Source organism: Microtus pennsylvanicus, chromosome X, assembly GCF_037038515.1.
Source record: "Microtus pennsylvanicus isolate mMicPen1 chromosome X, mMicPen1.hap1, whole genome shotgun sequence".
Taxonomy (NCBI): domain Eukaryota; kingdom Metazoa; phylum Chordata; class Mammalia; order Rodentia; family Cricetidae; genus Microtus; species Microtus pennsylvanicus.
In genome coordinates this window covers 29287342-29306380 of record NC_134601.1, presented here as the reverse complement: position 1 = coordinate 29306380, position 19039 = coordinate 29287342, and the positions used below count along the sequence as shown (strand labels likewise).

Genomic DNA, 19039 nt, shown 5'->3' with positions numbered 1-19039 from the left:
GCCTTTGATTTTATTTTTCAGGGTGTTTCTGTGCAAGGTGTCCCAGACTTTAAAGTCCCGTGATGAAGTCATATATGCATAGCTAATTATTGGATGAAATTGCTCATTTGTCATCGTGACGACATTTCCATAGACACCGCCATGGTCTGGTGAGTAGAACGTGGGCAAGCTTCTAGGGATGTTTTGTTCACAGATCGAACAAAAAAGGAAAGCTCTGCTTTCGTAGGGGGACAGTTTCTCAGATAATGGGTATGCTTTCTTGGGTGAAAACAAGGGTGAAGAGTTCTTGCTCTGAGAAAAAGAAAGGGAGGGCTGGGCGGAGCCATTCCTGGTTACTATGGGGGGAGGCAGCATTGTGGTTGTCATAGAAACCGGGGTCATTATGGCGACCGGTTTCAAATGGAGACCAGAGATGTCCTGGAAAGGAGCATTCAGTTCCTGGTGTTTGGACTGAGTTGAGCTTATGGATTCCCGGAGGTGAGCACCAGATTCTTCCTGAAGTTGGGAGGCAGATGCAGGGATTCCAGACCCAAGTAGGACCACTCCTACCCTGGGGCTTGCAGCCTGTGTATTTCCAGAAGGAGAGAGAATTGGGACCATTCTGCCTCCTCCTGTGCTGTTGTGTACCAGGCTGTGCTGGAGCCATTGTCCAGGAGGGGAGTTGTGGGAGAGTGAGCAGGAGGGAGATGAGGCCAAATGAGCACTCTGTGATCCCGACTTCCTACTTGTGCATGAGATTGCTAGCCCATAGGATCAGTGAGATTTAAGAGGGAAGGCAGATAGCAGGGCTGTCTTCTTTCCAAGTTGCAGTCAGTCAGATCTCCCTTTGTTGTAATTTGGTGTTGGCATAAAATCAGACACATGGACCAATGAATTACCCTTTCTGAAACTTTGCTGGTAGGCCATGACCTCGTGATAATGCACAGATTAATGAAGATGGGTTAATTTAAAATGTAAGAGTTAGCCAATAAGAAGCTAGAGCTAATGGGCCAAGCAGTGATTTAAATAATACAGTTTCTGAGTGATAATTTCGGGGCTAAGCAGCTCACTCCTCCCAACAATTATGTGGTTGATACTTCTGATATTTCATCAGACAGAGGGCTGATATCCAAAATATACAAAGAACTCAAGAAATTGGTCATCAAAAGAACAAATAATCCACTAAAAATGGGGTACAGACCTAAACAGAGAACTGTCAACAGATGATCCTAAAATGACTGAAAGACATTTAAGGAAATGTTCAACATCTTTAGTCATCAGAGAAATGCAAATCAAAACAACTCTGAGATTACATCTTACACCTGTAAGTATGGCCAAGATCAAAAACACTGATGACAACTTATGCTGTAGAAGATGTGGGGTAAAATGAACACTCCTCCATTGCGGGAGGGAGTGCAAGCTGGTATAGCTGCTTTGGAAATCCATATGGCGATTTCTCAGAAAATTAGGAAACAGCCTACCACAAGACCCAGCAATATCTCTTTGGGGAATATACCCAAAGGATGCTCAATCATTCCTCCAGACATGTGCTCAACTATGTTCATAGAAGCATTATTTGTCATAGTCAGAACGTGGACACAGCCTAGATGTACCTCAGTTGAAGAATGGATAAAGAAAATGTGGTACAAAATAATGACATCTTGAATTTTGTAGGAAAATGGATGGATCTAGAAAAACCATATTGAGGTCACCCAGACTCAGAGAGAAAAATATAATATGTATTCCCTTATAAGTGGCTTTTAGACATAAATCAAAGGACCCTAAGAGAAATATACATAAATCTACACAGGAAGGTGAAAGAGACAAGATCTCCTGAATAAAATGGGAGTGTGGGGGTCATGGGAGAGGGTAGAAGAGGAGAGAGGAGGCAGAGACAGGAGCAGAGAAAATGCATAGCTCAATAAATACAATAAAAAGAGAGTGTTGCTACAATGGTGAATTATTATCATATTTATGTAAGAAATATTCTTGTACGTTTGTATTTCATTTATCATATATAATGAGTAATGTTTATTATTTTATTTTGCATTCTATTTTCTCCATGTGCTAAGTGCTGAGATTGTAGGCATGAACCACCAGTCTTGGCTAAGAGGATTTGGGGGGTGGGTTCTATTGTTTTTTAAATTGATCAATTTGTTTTTTAAATATCATTTGACATTCCATCCTCAGTTCTCCCTCCCATCTCTGCTCACATTCCCTTTGCCTCCCCACCCCAGCCCACATCTCTTCTACTCCTCCCTAGGGGTAAGGGCACATTAATTTGGGGCAGGACCAAGTCCCTCCTTCCTGCATTAAAGATAGCATCACATCTCAACTCAGAGAATGGGCACCAACAAACAAGGCTGAGCACCAAGGATAGATCCTGATCCCACTGATGGTTTTCCCCTCAGATAGTCCAAACTACACACCTATCTCTCCACAAACAGAAGGCCCATCTGAGTCCACCAATTACTGGAGAAGCCTCTGTAATGATAGTTGGGGTAGTCACCAATCCGGTAATAGGGGAAGGCCAGTGTATGGCCCTGGTCTGCCCTTGTTCCTTGGGGTGCATCTGGAGGACAGTTTCTGGTCAGCTGACAAAGCATCCTGTTTGTTTCTGTGCTCTCCCTGCCCCACCTGGTGATTAGCTGCAGGTCATTGTCTCCATTGTTAATATGGTAATTTCCCACCCACCTGGGCAGAGATCCTTGTACAGCAGTTAGGTAGATAAGGACTCCCCCAAATCTGTATAAACTGGCATTCGGCTGATCTTCTTCCTAATGACCCTAGTTTCTTTGTGTGTTCTTTCAATCTCCAGTCCTTTGCCTGACTCGCAGATGGTACAGTGGCAAGCGAACTGTACCGAGGGTGTAACACAAAATCGGGTGTTACAGGCCTGTTCAGGAACCCTCTCCACTACTGCTAGGAATCTTAGCTGGGATCATCCTTGTGGATTCTTGGGAATTTCCCTAGCACCAGGTTTCTCCCTAAAACCATAGTGACTGTCTCTATCAAGTTCCCTCTTTCATTGCTTTCCCACTCCATTCTCTATGACCATCCTGTTCCCTCATGTTCTCCTTCCCCATTGCCTCTCCTTCACCACCTCCTCACCCCCAGTTTACCCAGGTGATCTCATCTAATTCCCCTTCCCAGGGCGATCCATGCATCCTTCCTTGGGTCTTCCTTGTTACCTAGCTTCTCTGGAGCTCTGGATTGCAGCCTGGTTACCCTTTGCTTTACATCTAATATTCACTTAGAAGTGAGTACATACTGTGTTTGTCTCTCTGTGTCTGGGTTACCTCACTCAAAATTTTTTTCTAGTTCCATCCATTAACCTGCAATTTTCATGATGTCTTTTTTCTAAAATAAGAAAAATACTCTTTTATATAAGTGTACAGCATTGTCTTTATCCCTTATTCTATTGTGAGACATCTAGGTTGTTTCTAATTTGAGGCTATTGGGAATAGAGCGGCAATGAACATGAAATAGCTAGTGTCCTTCTGGTAGGTTGAAGTGTGCTTGGGATACATGCCCCAAGTACTATATATGGAATATGAGGTAGTTTGAGTCCCATCTGTAGTACAAATATTGAAGAGATCATGAAACAAGGAACCTATCTAAACACAATAAAAACAATTTACAGCAAGCCAACAGCCAGCATCAAATTACACGGAGAGAAGATCAAAGTGATTCCACTAAAATTAGGAAGAAGACAAGGATGTCCACTCTCTCCGTATCTTTTCAATATAGTGTTTGTTGACCTAGCTAGAACAATAAGACAACAAAGAGATCAAGGGATGCAAATTGGAAAGGAAGAAATGTCAAACTTTCATTATTTGCAGATGATATGATAGTACATATAAGTGATCACAAAAACTCTACCAGAGAACTCCTACAGCTGACAAACACCTTCAGTAATGTGGCAGGATACAAGATCAACTCAAAACAATCAGTAGCTGTCCTATATACAAGTGATAAACGGGTCGAGAAAGAAATCAGAGAATTATCAATTTTGCAAAAGCCAAAAATATAAATTCTCTTGGGGTAACTATAACTAAACAACTGAAGCACCTGTATGACAAGAACTTTAAGTCTCTAAAGAAAGAAACTGAAGAAGATATCAGAAAATGGAAAGATCTCTCACGCTCATGGATGCTCTTGGATAGGTAGGACCAACATAATATGAATGGCAATCTTACCAAAAACATTCTAGAGATTCAAAGAAATGCCCATCAAAATCCAAACACAATTGCTCACAGACTTATAGAACAATATTCAACTTCATATAAAAAACAAAAAAAAACCCTCAGAATAATTAATACATCCTTGTACAATAAAAGAACTTCCAGAGGCATCACCATCCCTGACTTAAAACTTCAACATAGAGCTATAGTAATAAAAAACAATTTGGTATTGGCATAAAATCAGACACATGGACCAATGGAATCAAATAAAGACCCTGGCATTAATTCACACACCAGTGAACACCTGATTTTTGACAAGGAAGTCAAAATATACAATGGAAAATGGAAGTATCTTTAACAAATGGTGCTGGATAACTGGTGTCAACATGTAAAAGATTACAAATAGATCTAAATCTTCAGTCATACACAAAACTCAAGTCCCAATGGATTAATGACCTCAACATAAATCCAGTTGCTCTGAACCTGATAGAGGAGAAACTGGGAAGTATCCTTGAACACATTGGCACAGGAGACCGCTTCATAAATATAACAGGAGTAGCACAGACACTGAGAACAACAATAAATGAGACCTCCTGAAACTGAAAAGCTCCTGTAAGGCAAAGGACACACTCAATAAGACTAAATGACATCCTACAGAATGGGGAAAAGATCTTCACCAATCCCACATCTGACACTGGACTGAACCCCAAAATATATAAAGAACTGAAAAAACGAGGCTCAAAATACCAAACAATCCAATTTAAAAATGGGGTATAGAGCTAAACAGATAATTCTCAACAGGACAATCTCAAATTGCCAAATGACATTTAAGGCATTGCTGAACATCCTTAATCAACAAGGAAACATAAATTAAAATGACTCTAGGATACCATCTTACACCTGTCAGAATGACTAAGATAAAAATTATGAGGACAACATATGTTGAAAAGGATGTGGAGTTAGGAGAACACTCCCCCACTGCTGGTGGGAGTGGAAACGTGTACAGCCACTTTGGAAATCAGTATGGTGGTTTCTCAGAAGATTGGGAATCAGTCTACCTCAAGACCCAATTGTTGTTAAATAATAAAATCCTGGCTTGGCTGTAATGTAAAAGCGGAGGCGGTTACGCGAGGAAAAGACACAGACACGCGGCGGTCCCACGTGGGTGCACTTTAATGGGGGGAGGGGCAACAGGCAGGTACAGGTGTGTGAAACACTAGGAGAACAAGGGGGGAAGGGAAAAGAGGGGGAACTCGTAAAGTCCTTCGCTTTTAACGGGGAATGAAAAGGCTTCTGGGAAATGTCCGTATCCAGGAGAATGCTGGGAACTGTAGTTCGGCAAAGGAACAACATTACACCCTTTTGGTTTGATTAAAAAAGAAAAAAATTGGGGGACCTTGAAGGGTAGGGAGTAGGGGCGTAGTCCGGTCTCTCATAACTGCTTCCTGCTGGCTTTGGGTGTTGAGGGGTCCAGGGAATGTCCCATTGGCATTTGAAGTCGCTGATTGATGGTGCTTGAGATCGCTGGTGTTTGACGTAGCTGCTGGTTGTTTGAAATCGCTGGTGTCTTACGTAGCTGATGGTGTTTGAGATCGCTGCTGTTTGAGATCGCTGATTGAAGAAATCGGCTGTCATCTGAGGTAGCTGGTTGAAGAAATCTGTCTGGCTCTCCTGAGTAGCTGGGTCATCATTAAGACGCTGGAAGGCAAAGTTGCATTAGTAAAAGGAAAAAGATTAAAAAAGTAAAAAGGAGGTTAAAAAATTTGGGGGAGATACTTATCCTTAGTGGTCCGCTTGTGCTTGATTTGTTTGGATAGGTTGGGCTGGCATCCTGGAGCTTAAAGAAACTGTCTTAAAAGAAATAGATTCTAACCATACATTTCTTAACATTTCAGGGGCCACTGCTGCAGTCAGTGGCTGGCCTGTTATGTTAAAGAGTTTGTAAAGGAGAATCTGCTTACCACTTGACTCCGTGTTTAGTGAGGGTACCTGCAAATGACAGCTAGATTATTTATGGATTTAACACAGCGACGGATGGGGACCAGTGTTCTCTTCCTGTGGTAGGGGGACTGGATCAGGTGTCCTTTGGAACTTAAGAGAACAGGCTCCAGTTTGAGTTACCGTATATGAAGGATTTTCTTGAGCTGTGGAGATAAACGGTTTAAGATGTGACAGGTGAATCCAATGAGGAATCCCTTCAAGCTTGGCGGCTGTAGGAGTTAAAAGAATTACTCTGAAAAAGCCGCAAAAGAGCAGAGCTGGAGAGCGGAGAGCGGCCTGCGGAGAGGATCGCGTTGCACCTGCGATCCCGGGAACACGCGTACCCAGACTCTCCGCCCCTGTCCCCCCCTGCTCGCGATGGTGTGACCCAACAGGGAAAGGCGAGCAGGGTCCACTGCGGGAGGGGGGGGCCGGCGGCTTGCAAGCCGCAGCCGAGCGGGACCGGGCTTCTCCGGGAGCAACGCGCCCAGAGGCGACAAGGGGAAAAGGTGCAGGCGAGTAAACCTTGGGAGGAGGAGGAATGTGTGAGCCAATCGCTATTGCTCGACTGGGCGGAGCGAGAGCGAGTGGCCCCTCCAGGAGCAGTGGGGGGGGAGTTTGAGGTTTTAGAAGCTGCCCGAGTGGGGAGGATGGAGGGATTGGCTTTGAGTGCCCAGAGCCCATGGCTGAAGCGGAGGTCACTCGCAAAAAGGCACCCAAAGAGTACTGCGAACACGGCAGGCCAAAAACACAGGCGTCCGAGTGTTTTCGGGGCGTGCTAAAGCTTAATTGGCCCGAACCCAACAACCGTACGGGGGAGAAAGAAACCCCGGTTGGGAGGAGACAATTAAGCTGTTTAGGGCGTGTTGCCCGGAAGAACCGCAACGTAGCGGGCCGGAGACAGGAAAGTTTAGAAAAAAAGGAGAAGGCCGGAAGCACCGAACTCCCGGTTGCGGGTGACGCAGGCCTAGGCCAAGGGCAAGAAGCAAGGGGGGGGTGGGAAAGGAGGTTGGCGACCCAGTCCGGGACACAGCAGAGAAAGCCGACCGGACAGTCTCTGAGCGCCCCGGGGGAAGGGAAGCCAAGTTAGGTTAACTCACGGTTGAGGATGAGGCCGTGGCAAACAGGCGGAGTTGAGCGCAGTAATCGGTCAAGATGAGTCAAACGGCACCAAATTTGTTGTTAAATAATAAAATCCTGGCTTGGCTGTAATGTAAAAGCGGAGGCGGTTACGCGAGGAAAAGACACAGACACGCGGCGGTCCCACGTGGGTGCACTTTAATGGGGGGAGGGGCAACAGGCAGGTACAGGTGTGTGAAACACTAGGAGAACAAGGGGGAAAGGGAAAAGAGGGGGAACTCGTAAAGACCTTCGCTTTTAACGGGGAATGCAAAGGCTTCTGGGAAATGTCCGTATCCAGGAGAATGCTGGGAACTGTAGTTCGGTAAAGGCACAACACCAATTATAACACTTTGGGCATTTTTTGTTTGTTTGTGTTGTTGTTCGGTTTTCTAATGTTGCTTGACTGCTTAGTCAATGATTTGGAGAAAAATCTTGCAGTTTTCTGCCATAGGTGGATGGCCCATCTTAGACATTCCTCTGAAAAGAGTTACCTTATATTCCACAGTCCTACTGTATATCCCTAGCTATGTCTTCATGGTAGATCCTAACCTCACTGCTATAATACAAAAATTCCTGAGAGGAGATAGTTTATTTCCAAAAGTGAGTTCTGCCAATTGTCTGAGTCCCCACCTTGGTCATCTTAGTTCTGCTTCTCAGTTGGTAGCCTTCTAAGGAAGGACTTTTGCTTTGAGTGAAAGCGAGGTGAGAAGGGAGCCCTTTCCTGTGTGCAGGGACAGTTGTACAGCAAGGTTGTGTTAGAAGCATGACATCACAATAGTTATCCTGATACTTTTCTTATTTTCGCCCTGTGTTTAAAAGACCCATTTTTCTTTAAATATATTCTGATTAGAGTTTCCTCTTCCTTTAACCTCACCAGTTTCTCCCCTCCTCCCATGACATCCAGATCCACCTCCTTTCTGATTCTTATCAGAAAACAATGGGCTCCTAAGAGATAAAAAATAACAAAATTAATTAGAATAAGATAAAATACAACTATCACATAGAAGTGTCCTTTTGGTAGGGTAAAGTGTCCTTGGAGTATATAGCGAAAGGGCTTTATTTGGAATTTGAGGTAGATTGATTACCATCTGGAGTACAGGTCCCTCTAAATCAACTCACAGAAACTCAAAGAGACCAAAGCAGCGAGCATGAGGTAGACATGGATCTGCACCAGGTCTTCAATGTGTATATTATCTCTTTCAGTATTTTAGGAGAACTTTTATTTGTATTTTTGTGGGGCTTTTGAGTGTGTGAACAAGTGGGTCTCTGATTCTTGGGTCTTCTTGTGGGCACTTTTACTCCTGTTCATTTGGCTCATCCAATTTCTATTTGATAATTGTGATTTCAAGGCTTATTCTAATTTATTTTGTTGTGCTTTGCTGTTATCTCTTAGAAGCCCATTACTATCTACTGAGAGACAGAAAGAGAATGGATCCTGATAGAAGGGAAGGTGGAGCAGAACTGGGAGGAGTAGACTGAAGGGAAATTATAATCAGGATAGATTATGGGGAAAATCTATTATCAATAAAAATGGAAGGAAGATTCCCGAATGATGGATAACACAAAAGGGTCATGGCTCACAGAGATACACTGAATCATATTTTGTTACTTCTAGGTCATTTGTTTATCAGCACTTATCCACCAACATCTCAAACCTAGACCACAATCAGCACTGAGATGTTACTGCTTCTTCTGTTGCCCTCATTTACCTTTTGATTCCATCCTTCCATCCCTCTCTTTTTGCTTTTGTCTTCATTTAATTTTGGAAGCTCTCAGTCTCCCACACTAACTCACCTGTTTGCCATTACTCCTTGTCTTTATCTTGAAGTTATATATTAAAATCCTGTTTTAATATCATTCTTTGTAGTATTCCAATAATTGTTGAGGTTAAGCAATGTCTTATGCGGACTCAGTCTTCTATAGTCTGGCATCTTCTCAGGTACTATTTATTAATTTTTTCCAGTTGAAGAGTGAGAGGAGTGAGAATATGAGCAAAGAGGTCAAGACCATGATGGGGACACCCACTGAAACAGCTTACTTGAACTGTAAGCTCACCAACTCTGGCCAGACAGGGAAGGAAACAGCATGGGACCAAGCTGGACCCTCTGAATGTGGGTGACAGTTTATGGCTGGGGCAGACTGCAGGGCCACTGGCAGTGACACCAGGATTTATCCCTGCTGCTGGTGCTGACTTTTTGGAAACCATTCTCTTTAGATGGATACTTTGCTAAGCCTGGATATAGTGGGGAGGGCCTTGGTCCTTCCTCTGGGCAAAGTGCCTTACCCTCTCTGAGAAATATGAAGGTGGGGTGTGGGGTAAGTGGAGGGAATGGGCAGAGGAGAGGGAATAGAAACTTGGATTGGTATGTAAATGAAAAAAGATAGATTGTTTTCTTGTAAAAAATACTCACTTTTCTCACTATCTGAACATACATACAATATTTATTTAATGATTTTGTATATTGAGACATATACTAGATGATGTGTGAAAAGGAGGACATATTTCAGTAGCCACCGCACATTTAGTTATTGCCATAAATAGAGTGATGGACAGTATTGGCAACGTTAAGAAACAAAATGACCAGCCTGACCAAGATTATAAAAACTGCCTTTCAAGCCCGGAAACTATTGTGTGTTTGAAAAGAGAAAGGAGGTATGCTAGAGAAGGATTAAGGAAGCTACTCATACTCTCAGATTTGACTGCATATCAGCAACATATAATTATTAATTCTGCATGATACTGGCATGTTGAAAAACCTTTAAGGTAAGGTTGAAGTCAAATTGATGGGACTGAGTTATTCAAAGTATGATTCACTGTTAGCTTACCTTGCTTCAAAGAATATATGGTTTGTTGTTATTATTGTTGTTGTTCTTATTTTTTCTTTGATTGAAAATAGATTTTTTTCTCATGCAAGAAATGTCCCAAGAATCCTATGAAAGCAGTAAACTCAAGCTGGAATCCAATATGCTCAAAGGACCTGATGCAGACCCTTGCAGAGACTCTGAAAGTTGGCTCGGTGTCTCTGAATTCACATGCACTTTGATGAAGCTGTTATCAGGTGTGGGGATGTAGCTCAGAGGTAGAGCACATGTTTCGCATATATGAGGCCCCGGGTTCGAGTCCCAGCATTCCCGAAACATTATATTTGGCCTTTGATTTTATTTTTCAGGGTGTTTCAGTGAAAGGTGTCCCAGACTTTAAAGTCCCGTGATGAAGTCATATATGCATAGCTAATTATTGGATGAAATTGCTCATTTGTCACCGTGACGACATTTCCATAGACACCGCCATGGTCTGGTGAGTAGAACGTGGGCATGCTTCCAGGGATGTTTTGTTCACAGATCGAACAAAAAAGGAAAGCTCTGCTTTCGTAGGGGGACAGTTTCTCAGATAATGGGTATGCTTTCTTGGGTGAAAACAAGGGTGAAGAGTGCTTGCTCTGAGAGAAAGAAAGGGAGGGCTGGGCGGAGCCATTCCTGGTTACTATGGGGGGAGGCAGCATTGTGGTTGTCATAGAAACCGGGGTCATAATGGCGACCGGTTTCAAATGGAGACCAGAGATGTCCTGGAAAGGAACATTCAGTTCCTGGTGTTTGGACTGAGTTGAGCTTATGGATTCACGGAGGTGAGCACCAGATTCTTCCTGAAGTTGGGAGGCAGATGCAGGGATTCCAGACCCAAGTAGGACCACTCCTACCCTGGGGCTTGCAGCCTGTGTATCTCCAGAAGGAGAGAGACTTGGGACCATTCTGCCTCCTCCTGTGCTGTTGTGTACCAGGCTGTGCTGGAGCCATTGTCCAGGAGGGGAGTTGTGGGAGAGTGAGCAGGAGGGAGATGAGGCCACATGAGCGCTCTGTGATCCCGACTTCCTACTTGTGCATGAGATTGCTCGCCCATAGGATCAGTGAGATTTAAGAGGGAAGGCAGATAGCAGGGCTGTCTTCTTTCCAAGTTGCAGTCAGTTAGATCTCCCTTTGTTGTAATTTGGTGTTGGCATAAAATCAGACACATGGACCAATGAATTACCCTTTCTGAAACTTTGCTGGTAGGCCATGACCTCGTGATAATGCACAGATTAATGACGATTCGTTAAATTAAGATGTCAGAGTTAGCCAATAAGAAGCTAGAGCTAATGGGCCAAGCAGTTATTTAAATAATACAGTTTCTGAGTGATAATTTCGGGGCTAAGCAGCTCACTCCTCCCAACAATTATGTGGTTGATACTTCTGATATTTCATCAGACAGAGGGCTGATATCCAAAATATACAAAGAACTCAAGAAATTGGTCATCAAAAGAACAAATAATCCACTAAAAATGGGGTACAGACCTAAACAGAGAACTGTCAACAGGGGAATCTAAAATGACTGAAAGACATTTAAGGAAATGTTCAACATCTTTAGTCATCAGAGAAATGCAAATCAAAACACTCTGAGATTACATCTTACACCTGTAAGAATGGCCAAAATCAAAAACAATGATGACAACTTATGCTGGAGAGGATGTGGGGTAAAATGAACACTCCTCCATTGCTGGAGGGAGTGCAAGCTGGTATAGCTGCTTTGGAAATCCATATGGCGATTTCTCAGAAAATTAGGAAACAGCCTACCACAAGACCCAGCAATATCACTTTGGGGAATATACCAAAAGGATGCTCAATCATTCCTCAAGGACATGTGCTCAACTATGTTCATAGGAGCATTATTTGTCATAGTCAGAACGTGGAAACAACCTAGATGCACCTCAATTGAAATATGGATAAAGAAAATGTGGCACACAATAATGACATAATTTTGTAAGAAACAAAATGAGCAGCCTGACCAAGATTATAAAAACTGCCTTTCAAGCCCGGAAACTAAGGAGTGTTTTAAAAGAGAAACGAACTATGCTAGAGAAGGATTAAGGAAGCTACTCATACTCTCAGATATGACCGCATATCAGCAACATATAATTATTTATTCCGCATGATAGTGGCATGTTGAACCACCTGCAAAGTAAAGTTGAAGTAAAATTGATGGGACTGAGTAATTCAAAGTATCATTCATTGTTAGCTTACCTTGCTTCAAAGAGAATAAGGTTTGTTGTTATTATTGTTGCTGTTATTATTTTTATTGTTCTTATTTTTCCTTTGATTAAAAATAGATTGTTTTCTCATGCAAGAAAAGTCCCAAGAATCCTATCAAAACACTAAACCTGAAATCCAATATGCTTAAAGGAACGGATGCAGACCCTTGCAGTCTCTGAATGTTGGCTAAGTGTCTCTGCATTCACATGGGCTTTGATGAAGCTGTTGCCAGGTGTGGGGATGTAGCTCAGAGGTAGAGCACATGTTTCGCATATATGAGACCCCGGGTTCGAGCCCCGGCATCTTCGAAACAATACTTTTAACCTTTGACTGTTCTTTTTAGGATGTTTCTGTACAAGGTGTCCCAGACTTTAAAGTCCCGTGATGAGGTCATATATGCATAGCTAATTATTGGATGAAATTGTTCGTTCGTCACTGTAACGACATTTCCATAGACACCGCCATGGTCTGGTGAGTAGAACGTGGGCATGCTTCCAGGGATGTTTTGTTCACAGATCGAACAAAAAAGGAAAGCTCTGCTTTCGTAGGGGGACAGTTTCTCAGATAATGGGTATGCTTTCTTGGGTGAAAACGAGGGTGAAGACTTCTTGCTCTGAGAGAAAGAAAGGGAGGGCTGGGCGGAGCCATTCCTGGTTACTAAGGGGGAGGCAGCATTGTGGTTGTCATAGAAACAGGGGTCATTATGGCGACCATTTTCAAATGGCGACCGGACGATGTCCTGAAAGCAGCATTTAGTTCCTGGTGTTTGGACTGAGTTGAGCTTATGGATTCCCGGAGGTAAGCACCAGATTCTTCCTGAAGTTGGGAGGCAGATGCAGGGATTCCAGACCCAATTAGGACCACTCCTATCTCGGGGATTGCAGCCTGTGTATCTCCAGAAGGAGAGAGACTTGGGACCATTCTGCCTCCTCCTGTGCTGTTCTGTACTGGGCTGTGCTGGAGCCATTGTCCAGGAGGGGAGTTGTGGGAGAGCAAGCAGGAGGGAAATGAGGCCAAATGAGCACTCTGTGATCCCGACTTCCCACTCTGTGCATGAGAATGCTCGTCCATAGGACCGGTGAGATTTAAGAGGGAACGCCTAAGTACTAGTCCATAACTACCCTACATGTCTCAGATGAGTGCTAAAATACGCACTTGGTTAAGGATTTTCTTTTTAGTAATCTGCGGTTTTGTTTGGATTTGAGACAGCATTTCACTGTGTCCTACCCTGGCTCAGAACTCTCAGTGATTCTCCTGCCTTGGCTGCCTCGTGAAGGGGTTGCAGGTGCGGGACACTTTGTGCTTGGCACCAGTCTGGCATTTTAATTTCCATTTCCGTGGGCCTGCCCTGCCAGGTGGCCCTGATCTCTCCTCAGAATCCCTGCGACGCTGCCTATGGCCTTAATGTCTGTAATGAATCTCTATACAGGGGGCGATCCTATCAATGCCCCCTTGAAAAGTACACCTGAAATCTTTCATGGGTCTCAATGACTACTTTCTGACTGACATATGAGGTTTTGTGTAGAATTCATAGAAATGCTTTATCAGATATATGTATGTCTAACTTTTCTCCTAGCCTCAGACTTATCATCTCAATTCTCATTCATGTCTTTGGAAGAGCAGGAGATTTTAAACTGTAGGATCCCACCTTCTCTAGTTCTTCAATTACGGTTTTATTCGGTGTCTTGTCTGCGAAATCTTTGCCTGGCACCCAGTGACAGGGATTTTCTTCTTGCGTTCTGTTTGGCATTTATTGGCTGATTTTTATGTTTTAACATCTGTAATCTATTTTGAATGGTCTACACTTATGATATGATGTAGGTCTTAGTTTATATTTGTGGGTTTGGACATACACTTGCCTCCGCATTGCTTCCTGAAAGGCCATCTTTATGCATCAAATTGCCTTGTTTATTTGTGAAACATCAGTTCTCCAATAATCCAGTCATGGTATATATGCCAGTAATCCCAGTGCCTGGGAGGCTGCAGCAGGAGTATGGTCAGTTCTTCTCAGCACACACTACACGCACTACACACAAGCTTGATGTCAGCATCGGATACAGGATAAATGTTGACTCGATATAGGCAGTGGTCTGTAAATGTGTGGATGTGAGCATGGACTGTTGGTTTTAGATTTTTCTTGCCAACTTTGATTCAATAGCATGCTGGTCCAATTACTGTAGGTTCAAACAGAGGTCTCCTATCAGGCAATGCTGTTCTCTAACATTTGTCTGTTTCTAAGGCTTTTACACAAGCCATGTATTTAATCTACAATGTTTAGAGTTGTCAACTCAATTTTTAAAAAGAATAAGTGCAATTTTATTTTTAGTGCATTGAATCTGTAGCTCAGTTTTGAATCAACAGACATCTTACTAATAATGATTTGTATGAGCCGTGAACATAGTTGTCTTTCATTAAGAGAGGTTGTCTCCAATTCAGCAATGTTTGGAAATCTCTCAGCCTATCAGCACTATGGATGCATGTGTCAGGATCATTCACAAGTATTTCCACTTTTGGATTCAACTATAACTGCTATTTTTTTTTCTTTTTTGGTTTTTCGAGACAGGGTTTCTCTGTGGTTTTGGAGCCTGTCCTGGAACTAGCTCTTGTAGACCTACTGGTCTCGAACTCACAGCGATCCGCCTGCCTCTGCCTCCCAAGTGCTGGGATTAAAGGCGTGCGCCACCACGGCCCGACAACTGCTATTATTTTTAAAACACAATTCCTACAATTTTTTTGTGATCAAATTATTAAATCTTCTGTAAACCTTCAGGAACCAAGTGTCAATGAAACTTACAAAGGATATTTTTTGTTGAAACCATGAAGAAAACGTTATTTGATGTGTAATGCATTTTGTCTCTATTTTCTTATCGGCTCTTACAGGTTATTATTGACAGTCTGAAATAAATGAGAGAAATGTGCAAGAGAGAAGTCCATGACCATCGTCACAGGAATCTTATTCAAACCACATATGTTAGTAGCTCTCACCATCCCATGTGTGGTCAGAGAGGAATCTGTTGTAACGTGGTTGTACCCCTTGAGCTCTCAGTAAACATCAGGGAGCTAGGAGAGTGAGAATGAGAGGTGTGTGTGTGTGGGGGTGGTGTGGGTGTGTGTGTGTGTGTACAGGAATTCCTTGGCAGAGGCTGGTGTGCAAAGACTGGTTGATTGACTCTTAGACCTGCAGTGATATGGAGATGGTGGAAGTCGCAGTCCCAGGGCCTAATTACAATTTCCTTTGTGTTCTCTTGAGCTCATGAGTAGCCACTCCTTGGGCCCCCTGTGTTGGACTTACCTAACACCTTGTCAGTAACAGATGACGTTGGACCTCAAATTTAAAATATCAGAATATGTCTCCTTAACAAAGCTTTAAGTTTCTACCAGTCAAAGGACTGTGTGTCATCACATAGTAGCTAGTGCCTGTAGCTGAGGTTTCTCTGCTTTACCATAATAGTCTACTTAATATTATCACCAATGTACTTAAATAGAGTCTATAGTTTCTTCATTCTGTTATTATAGAAACTTCATGAAACTGTTTCCATATTGTAACATGCAATTTGTACTAACATAAACCTGTCTCTCTCATGTTTACTCACAGATATTTGACTCCAGAGTGAACTCTCTTCTTCCTTTGAGGTGAGAGCTGTGTGTTTACATTGACATTTGTTAGTGTGTGTTGTGTATATGCTCATGCTTGTGCAGATATGTCCCTGGATATATATATGTGTGAAAGTTAGTTAATCACTCACTTCTGTGATAGGTTGTGTTATAATTCTCCTGGTCCTCTTCAATGATGACCTGGTGTGTAGTATACTGCTTACTTATCTCCATAGTTCTTTACTCATGTGCTGACTTATATCAGTATGGCTCAACACCCATTTTCACAAACTGTTTTCCTCTCTATTGCCGTTCTCTATTTCCATGCTCCATTTTCCCCAGTATTGGCCAGAGGAATCCATTTAAGATGGCATCAATGTTCATCTGGTGTATCTGGAGAATGTCTTGGGTCTAAGCATTGTACTATCTGAGCCCTGTATGGAAAGGAAGTAATGAGGCCCACCTCAAAGAATAATTTTCAGGACCTTTACTGAGAGAAAACAAATCCTGTGTATTTATGTGGTTGGCGGATTTCCTTTGCCCCCTTTGTGCTGCCCATGGTAGGCTGTGGCATGAAAGTAGGGGCCTGAGTGCACACAGAGAGGGGGAGTTCTTGCCACGGGAATGGGAAATGCACAAGCTCACATTCCCAGTATGTGTCTGCAGTCACAGTTATCACTGTGTGTGCCCAGGGTGGTGAGATGACCTGGGAGGATGAAAAACATCCTTGTGTACCTTCCATTGATGTCGTCTGCGCAGACAAGGCACCATCATTCCATCCCCTGGGATTTATGTGCTTTCTCATCCTGGTTTCCTCTATTTCATGAGTTTTCTTTTCCCTTATGTTATCTTCTAGTGTAAAGCAAAGGGTTTAATCTCTGCAACCCAGAAGCAGGAGTTCATGGGGAAGAACCCAGTGTGCTGTGATGTCCACCAGACAGGAAGTGTGAACTGGACATTGGGACATTAAGGATGAGTTAGTTCCCTATCCCCATCCTTAACCATTCAATATGATAATAGTACCTCATCTTCTGTTCATTAGCAGCTCTTTGAGGTTAAATGTGATCCCATGTGCCTAAATGCCTTGTCATCTCAGTTGGGTGGAAGGATCAAGGCACTGTGAAGTGAGTATGTTACATCAGCTATCCCAGATCTCCCTGGTCGGTGTTAGTGCTACGCAGATATCGTGACATCTCAAACTCTGGTGCCCTCTGTGAGAGTAGGTACTCACTCATGTGGTGCACAGACTTCCCTGTGGACAAACATTAAACAAATAAAAATAAATTAATTAATTGTGCTTACTTAGGACAAGAATACTTGTAAAATCACATATTAACCTTACAATTTAATTTACTAAAAGAAATTTTCAAAGCGATAAGAACATTTCAAAAAATTATTTTTTATTTTTGACTTTTTAATAACGTATTGTATATTTTTCCTAATGGGAAAACAGAAGCCATTTAAAGACTCAAAGTATTCTTATATGTAATTTTAAACAATGTAACTTTGAGAGCCATAAAAATCTTCACATTTCTCACTCTCCTGCCCTCCTCACACACCCTTTGTACTGACACCTAATCTCATGTCTCTCTCTAGTCCTCACTCAGGCCGTCATGCATGAGCCATCCTTATTCTATAAGAGCTTCTGTCCAAAGGATTAATAAGCTCACAACCTTTGCTTCATCCTGGCTTTTTCTGAAATTCTTTTCTGCAGCCTAAATCCAGTTTTTCCAGGGTCAAGGTCGTCAAAGGACAGGGTGATCCTCAGGCTGCTGGTCAAGGTACTGGGCTGCTCCTCCCTACCACTACAGGGAGTCCCAGAAAAACTCAGTGACCAGCATATGCCTGCTTCACTGAAGTGTCTTTGTGTCTTTGCTAAAGGTGTCCCCTCACACGTGTGTGACTCTTCTGTCCCCTTCATATTCTTTTCTGTCTTATTGTCATTACCAATCAGGCACGCTGTCTTCATTTCTCTAGCTTTATAAGGGGTCTGGAAGTCAGGTGTTCATCCTCCAACATTGTTCCTTTTCAAGGTTGTTTTCAAGCTGGGGTTTTTCATACTCACTGTGAGTTTCAGGATAAGCCCATTAGTTTATGAAAAGTCTGTTAGAGTTCTGTTGGTATTGCACTGGATCAATAGGTCTGTTTGAGGAGAACAGACACCTGTATCTTCCATTGCATGAAGGTGATTGTAGCGTGAATTCTAATTGGTCTTAATAATAAAATCTGGAGTCAGATATTAAGTGGTTGGAGCTATAAGATCAGAACAGCAGAGCAGCCAGCCACTAGTTCTTTCCTCGACAAAATCCTCAGACCAAATGGAGAATCCTGTCTCTACAAGACCTCAGACTGAATGCCTGGATCTCCTATATCTTCCCACCTTATATTCCTCTCTTTTCCCACCCACATTCCTTTCATTCTCCATCTCCCTAGTGCTGGGATTAAAGGTGTGTGACACCAAAGCACTGATGAAAGATGTGAGTCACCACTGCCTGACTCTGTTTCTCTTTTAGACTGGATCAATGTAATGTAGCCCAGCATGGCCTTCAACTCAGAGTTCTGTTTCTTAAGTGTTGGGAAAGGTGAGTGCCAACACTGCCTGTCCTCTATGGCTAACTAGTGACTATCAGCACACACTGATCCTCAGGCAAGCTTTATTGTCAGGGAAGAAACAAAATATCACCACAGTCGACGAATCTATATATCTTTACTCTCAGCAATAATTTGTCCCATTCAGTGTCTAGGCACTACAGAGAAGCGGGCAGAGTTTTCCTAATTATTTCATATTTCCTGATGCTATCTCCAGTGACAGGGATTTTAAATTACAGCTTACACATTTCACTGTGGTCAACTGTCTGTGGGTTGATTTTAACAGAAGCTCTCTTTTAGGTTGGAATGTCAGATTTCTTTCTCTATGATGAAAATGTCTTTGGTAACATATATTTGCTTTTGTTTCAATTTCATTATTTTGAAGTTACAAGTGCATTATGATAAAAGAATCAAATGTCCAACACCCAGTTTGGCGGAATTTTTCTAAGGCAGCCACAGGTCAAATGTTTGCCCAGATGGAATCTTTGGAATCATAGAGACAGTCCTTCACCTCCCAGCCAGCTCCA

General features: G+C 42.7%; 1 long non-coding RNA gene and 2 other non-coding genes across 4 annotated transcripts; all 3 read left to right on the top strand.

The window, feature by feature from the left end:
- The first annotated feature begins 417 nt into the window (after positions 1-417).
- On the top strand, positions 418-16891 carry LOC142840231 (uncharacterized). Of its 2 annotated transcripts, XR_012908922.1 has the most exons (4): positions 12714-12800; positions 15210-15299; positions 15925-15962; positions 16780-16891. It is a non-coding gene; the product is annotated as an uncharacterized LOC142840231 (long non-coding RNA). The 2 variants fall into 2 exon arrangements; XR_012908923.1 differs by lacking the exons at positions 12714-12800; positions 15210-15299 and adding an exon at positions 418-477.
- On the top strand, positions 10329-10400 carry Trnaa-cgc (transfer RNA alanine (anticodon CGC)). Its single transcript has one exon. It is a non-coding gene; the product is annotated as a tRNA-Ala (tRNA).
- Positions 12566-12637, top strand: Trnaa-cgc (transfer RNA alanine (anticodon CGC)). The gene has a single exon. It is a non-coding gene; the product is annotated as a tRNA-Ala (tRNA).
- Positions 16892-19039: the final 2148 nt, after the last annotated feature.